The following is a 6,084-nucleotide window of genomic DNA, read 5'->3' as shown; positions in this document are numbered from 1 at the left end:
GCCTGTGAGTCTCAGGCTGCAGTCGCCTCCCCAACATAAAGTCACCTTTCTTGGCGCGCGCTGGAGAGTCAGTCCACCGCACCGCTCCTTGCCTGCGATTTTGCCATTGCTTTCGACCTGTGCGCGGTGCCGCATGCCCTGCTTTCCCCCTACTTTCATGAATTTTAAAAATGCACATTCACCCCGAATTTATCGCCCCCGCCTCCACTTTTGAACCAACCACCCGCCCAACTCCCCTCTCGTCGCCAATCTCACACACTTTCTCCGTTCGGCCTATCGTTTTCGCCCATGCGCCATGCAAATCCTCTCATCGCTGCCCGAAAGCTTCTGTCATACGTCCTGGTCCGAGTACTGTGCCACCAGTCCTTCATCCCTCTCCTTGCGCTGGATAAACATTCAAGCGCAGCCCTGCCGATTTAACTGCTTTCCCTGTACGTCATACTTTCTTGAACGGAATGAATAACGCAAACCTACGTACTCTCGTGTGCTGTCGCGGCTATCCACATATATCGCATCCGCCCGCATCCACGGTAAAAAGAGTAGCGTAAATTGTCTCTTCGCATATTTTACCCGTTTCAACCACTCACTTGCCGCATTTCTGCACTAGCAACCCCTGCGCCGGCCCATCTTTTCAGTCTTTAACCATATAAAAATTTCCTGCTACTCCTTGCCGTTTTCGGACTGTTGATAATTATACCCTCAGAGAGGTCCTTGACCAAGGGCACTCTGGAAGTTATAGCCACCTCGGTCAAGGAACCGCAGTAGCCTCCCTCTTTCGTTACTCAAAGCCTGCGTGTGGGGGACAAGGAGAGCGGTGGAGTAAGTTGAACTCGTAGGACAAAAATGCCTCCCTGCGGACGGCGAATCCTCGCTTTGGCGAACAACAAGGGGACATGTCGAAGACATGGCGACGATGTACCGCTTGTGCAGTTCGAAGGTCTCTGCGGAAAGGCGATTCCCGCATGGCATGTTTTCCCCTGTACCAAGTGTTTTCGACAAAGCCCTAGATGCAAAAGCTCGTCCCTCGCTTCACTAATTGTCACATCAAAAACCCCTCAATTATTCCCTACCAATCCTCTCTCTGACATCGTTTATCGGTGTATATCTGACGTCAAAACTTATCATTTCCCTTTCGTTGGCCAGCGAAGAATGAAAACGGGATTTAGAGAATGATATGATCGATGCGAGGAAGATGCGCCTTACTAGTAACGCATAGTGTGGAACAGGTATTCCCTCAGTCAGCCGAGGTCACTTGGTCACTCCCGCCTACGGCGAAAGCCACGCATGCCAACAGGCGTCGCCTTGTTCCCCCATCTCAGATATCGATAGCAATATCTCCTTCATTTATAAAACACTTGCGACTCATCTCTATATATCAAACTATCACTTCCTACTGTATAATATAACCACTCTTACAGGTAAGACAGGACGACAAGTACTATCCTTCAAAATTCTACCACTCTATACCCAGAAAGTGTCTGTGCAAGCCTCACTTCGCTCTCTAATGCGCGAGCATGGGATCTAATGGCTTCTCACGGTCAAACTTCGTTCGTTTTTTTAGCTGAAGACATCTGCCGTGACCAAACCGTTTCCAGCAGGCATTCCGCTGACACACCCCTTCTCCTTTCCCTGCTTATCTTGCTGCTAGAGAAGTGATATCTTCTAGTGGTGCTTACCCTTCCGGCTGCTGGTCGGACAGAATCACACTGCTCTCCGTTCATTGAGTAAGCCATCACGGAATAATGAGGTCTCCGTTAGGCCACTTGAGGAAGGAGTAATACCTGAAAGGTGCACGTCAATCCCTCTCCGCGACTCATCTGGCCGGTAGAGATACCTCTTCTCTCCTGCGATCCTACAAGATTGTTTTCTAGCGTCTCTCTCCTTAGCTAGCGTCTATTTGACTGTTAGTCCTAGTATGAGAACAAGTGTTATTTTATTTTTCTGGACAATCCAACGTGCGATCTTTCTCTTGTTTTCAGCAACTACATGGCCATGACCACAGAAAAAGCACTAGAGCTTGTTGGTTCGAGCGAAAACCTACTCGCTGATGCTGATAAAGGTGTTCAAAAGAAAAGATCGGCTATCCGTAAGCTTTTTTTTTTTTTTTTGAAGCAACTTTTATAACAGTAACAAAGATAGCCTAGAACAAGTCAACCTACCGAAGAACAACAACAACCGTGGACCTCAAAATTGAAAAATAATAAAACTGGCAGATTCTTTGCTATGATAAAGCTTGGTCAGATTGACACGCACAGACGACGAGGGACGGCAGCCTTTTTCGCAAAATATATACATTAAATCGCAAGGTTAATGTAGAAAGTCATTTTGGAAACCATTTCCTTCACGTATTTGCCTTAAGCGATAACATCTTACACAACATCAGAATTGCAGTTCTGAATGTAATGAAGGACTACCTCTCGAGGTAGAGGTAGAAATAATATAGTTTAAAAACCCAGTTGTCATTTAACCCGGGCGTTCTGGTTTCGAAGATGTCAATACCAAGCGTTTCAAGGTTGCCAAACAAAGCCTCTTTGCCAGGCGTTTAAAAAACAACCGGAATGGACAGGCAGTTCTCACGAAAACCTATCCTTTCGCAAAGCAGAAGTCAAGTACGGTGGTGAGGGTATCTTTCTCCTTCTTATCGAGAAAACAACAAGTCGAGAAAAAATAAATTAAATAGCTACCTCAAATGAGGTCCATTGCCCATTGTCATTGAGACACTCACTCACTAGGGTGTGAGTTTTCTGTGAGTGTATGCGGAATTCATCAGACTGTGTTCTTCAGAACCAAGATTTCGCTCTCGGTGGGATGCATTAGTTGTTGTCTCCTACCGACCAGTCACCCTTGGACTGGACACTGTTCTGTCTTCTCCTCGAAATTCGCTGGTTAGGCTTTGGCGATCTTCTCCAGGTCCGTTTCCTTTTCCCCAATAGTCTTCTCCGTATGATATTGATAGCTCCTCCCCGGCTGCCACGGCTTTTGTCGTCTCATAAAACAGCGTCCATGTATTCTGAAAAGGAAACCACGTTGCCTCCAAATTGTGTCTGCCGCGACCGAGGTCATTTACAAAGCGGAGCAAATTTCCGACCTTTGAGGCGTCCAGTGCCATCGGAACTGTTTTCCACTCTTTGGTTCCTGCGTCTTGCAGCACCATACTTGGGGCGCCCCAACAATACTGCCCATCTTGCACTAATTTGAGAGGCAAGAGCTCACCACCGTGAGCACCTAAAATTGTTCCAGAAGGTAAATTGACCGAAGCATACATGCCGTACCCTTTGTTGATATCACCGGAATTGCGAACATAATATAGATGATCTGATGGTATCGATGGTGATGTACCTCCAAGGACGCCTCCCCAACCACGACTAGCGACGGGGGCATAGCGCTGGTGCATTCGTGGTAAACTGCCGTCCTTCGCGATGTGCTTAAACTCTGTGTCATTCCGGATGTCGTAGTTGGACAGCAAACGGTATGTGGTTTGTTTGACCAAAGACTGGTTTGATGGAAGAATTCCGAATATGTACTTCAAGTCTGCAAAAGTTATGAAATGGCTTGGATTTCGGATCGGCTGAGATGGCTTGCCCCACGTAGAATCGCCCTTCTGCCGCGTGTCCCTGACAACCTTCTCTTTCATTTCCTGTCGTGCCTCAAAAGTGTGCTCTGATATGTCGTGGTCATCAGTCCATTTCTTTGGAGCTGATGGATTCGAGACATCAGTTTGATGCTGCACCACATTCACAGCTGAAGTTAGCTCTTTCTGGCGTTCCCAGTGAGCCTCTTCTGAAGACAATTTCTTCTCGCCGCCAGGGTTTTGCACCAGGTGGTCTTTGTATTTGATTTGACCATTGGACTCTGCTGCACCAGGTAACGTCCCCATACTTCGGGAGTCATGAATGGAAGCCCATGTATTTAGATCCGAAGAAGAACCAGTTTGGGTTTCCCGGCCTTCATTTTGACGTGTCCAATAGCCATGTGTTTCATCTTCGAGACTAACACGCACAGGCTCTGGTTTTTTGTTCGCATTCGAATAAATTAACTTGGCTTCTTCATGGGCAGTCTCCTTGTCGGAACGATTGTCCACGTCTAACGATGGTGCTCTACCTCGTTTGTCGAAGTCAATGGGGACGATTTCATTTCTGAGCGTTTTTCGCTCGGAGCGCAACTGAAAGTATCTTTTCCAATTATTGCTGATTGTGAACGCCCCTAGAAAGACAATCAGCAAGAAAAGGGAATTTAGACTGAGCAAACCCTTTCTTCGCCCCTCCAGAATTTGTGGTTGGTCACTTGCGCGAATAAATCGTTTGCCTTCCACCGTGGTCTTGCTGGTCTTCACGAAATTGCTCATTTTTGTTTGATCGGAATTCCTTAACAAAGGATTAGACTTCAGGCGATGCAATCTACCCAAGAATTGCCATTCCGGAAAGAACGCGATTGTTCGCAGGTCTGTCTCTTCTCAAAAAATTCACACCGCGCAGCCATGATGTGAGCAAAAATCGTTGCGCTGGCGCGACGGTGAGGGAAAAGTTGTATTCAAGTTGTTCTACCTGGACAAACCAACAACGCGATGGCCCACACGTATCCAAGTTAATTCAGCCAATTTCGTTGTGTGATTCAAAAAGAGTGGAGTTTTTCGGCCCGGATGGCCACAGTTTTCATGAGACATGGGGCTGTATCAGATCAAGGCGCTCTACGCAACAAATCGACCACACAATTGTATTACCAGAAAGCAGTCAGCAGTGTAGGTGCGGGAATGTTGGTTAATCTGCCTTTGGGACTGCCAGGAAGAGCAGTTGGTGCGTGGTATGCCAACAATGCATGCTGATGTTTCTTTGTTGAAATCGTGGGTAAGATTCTTCGTTCCCCATTGCAGGCTAGCGAACCTGGTTTGAAACTGAATTCGAGAATGCAAGAGGTCCTTGACGGAATATATCACATTGCAGAGGAACTTGCGGAAAAGATCACATACGGACCCGTATTTTGGTCATGATTATCCCTGGCAGTAGGCAAGGTAGTATTAAGATTAGAGCGGCTTCGTCCCCTGACACTATTTTACCGCTTCATACGCAGAACCATAATCATAGTCGTGTAGGTCCGAATGCGATCCGATATATAGTTGCTGGATTGGTCGATACACTGGTGTAGTCTTGCTTGCGAAATCATTGCTTTAGAAGCCTTCCTCGTATGTGAGTCAAAATACGTCACAATATTCAAACAGTTCTTCTGTCAGATGGCGAGGGAGAGATTCGGCAAAGGTAGCGGGTATTACTTGAAAGCAACAAATGCTTTTCATAAAACTTTTACTCAATTAACACAGAGAAACCTCCAGTAATGAAATACTCAAAACTGCGAGAAGTCGAGGCCAGAAAGTGCGGAGTATTAAGAATTGTAAATGTCGTTGGGCTATTTGCGACTATTTCTCTTGGTCGACATGACTAGCTCAGTTTGGATGCTACGCAACGTTTAAAATGGGTGTGCTGTGACTAAAACAAAACAAAAGCAAGAGTAGTTGTTGATATAAAAATCACCTTGGGTACAGAGAATAGAGATTGCAGGAGATACCGGTAATAGCCTATTCTCTTCCCGATTCGGCAAATGCGACACCTAGTGATGGTATCGTACTGTTCACAGACTCAGCAGTAGGCAAGGAATATAATATTTCTAATGGCTGATAGATGTTGGGGATGAACCCTTGGCCTACTGATGAATGATCAAGCAATGTTGCTCCAAGCGCGTAGAGTGGGACAGTGACGAGACAAGGAGGCGTACACGACATAACGACAAGAAAATGTCCCTGAAATCAAGATGCGTAGAAGTGTTCCTGTCGTAGCCATGGAAAGAGACGGCCGAGGAAAACATAGAGTAGAAAGGAAGAAAGTCTAGTAAAAGTTGTCAACGAGTTTGTTTACATAAGCCAACCACAACTGCCGTGACAAACACCAAGCGCTGAATCAAGCAGCTTAAGAATCTACGTCGAGTCGTGCAATGCTTCAAGCGGGAGATTGTTGGTGGTATGAGGGTCACTTCCTTCTTCTGGAGCTTGGACCTGTGCCTCGACGACGGGGTCAGTCTCTGCGGGCGGGTTAG

The sequence above is a fragment of the Chondrus crispus genome, genomic scaffold, assembly GCF_000350225.1.
Source record: "Chondrus crispus Stackhouse genomic scaffold, scaffold_606, whole genome shotgun sequence".
NCBI classification, from domain to species: Eukaryota; Rhodophyta; class Florideophyceae; order Gigartinales; family Gigartinaceae; genus Chondrus; species Chondrus crispus.
The sequence above is the reverse complement of the archived record's forward strand: the minus strand, read 5'-3'. Positions refer to the sequence as shown.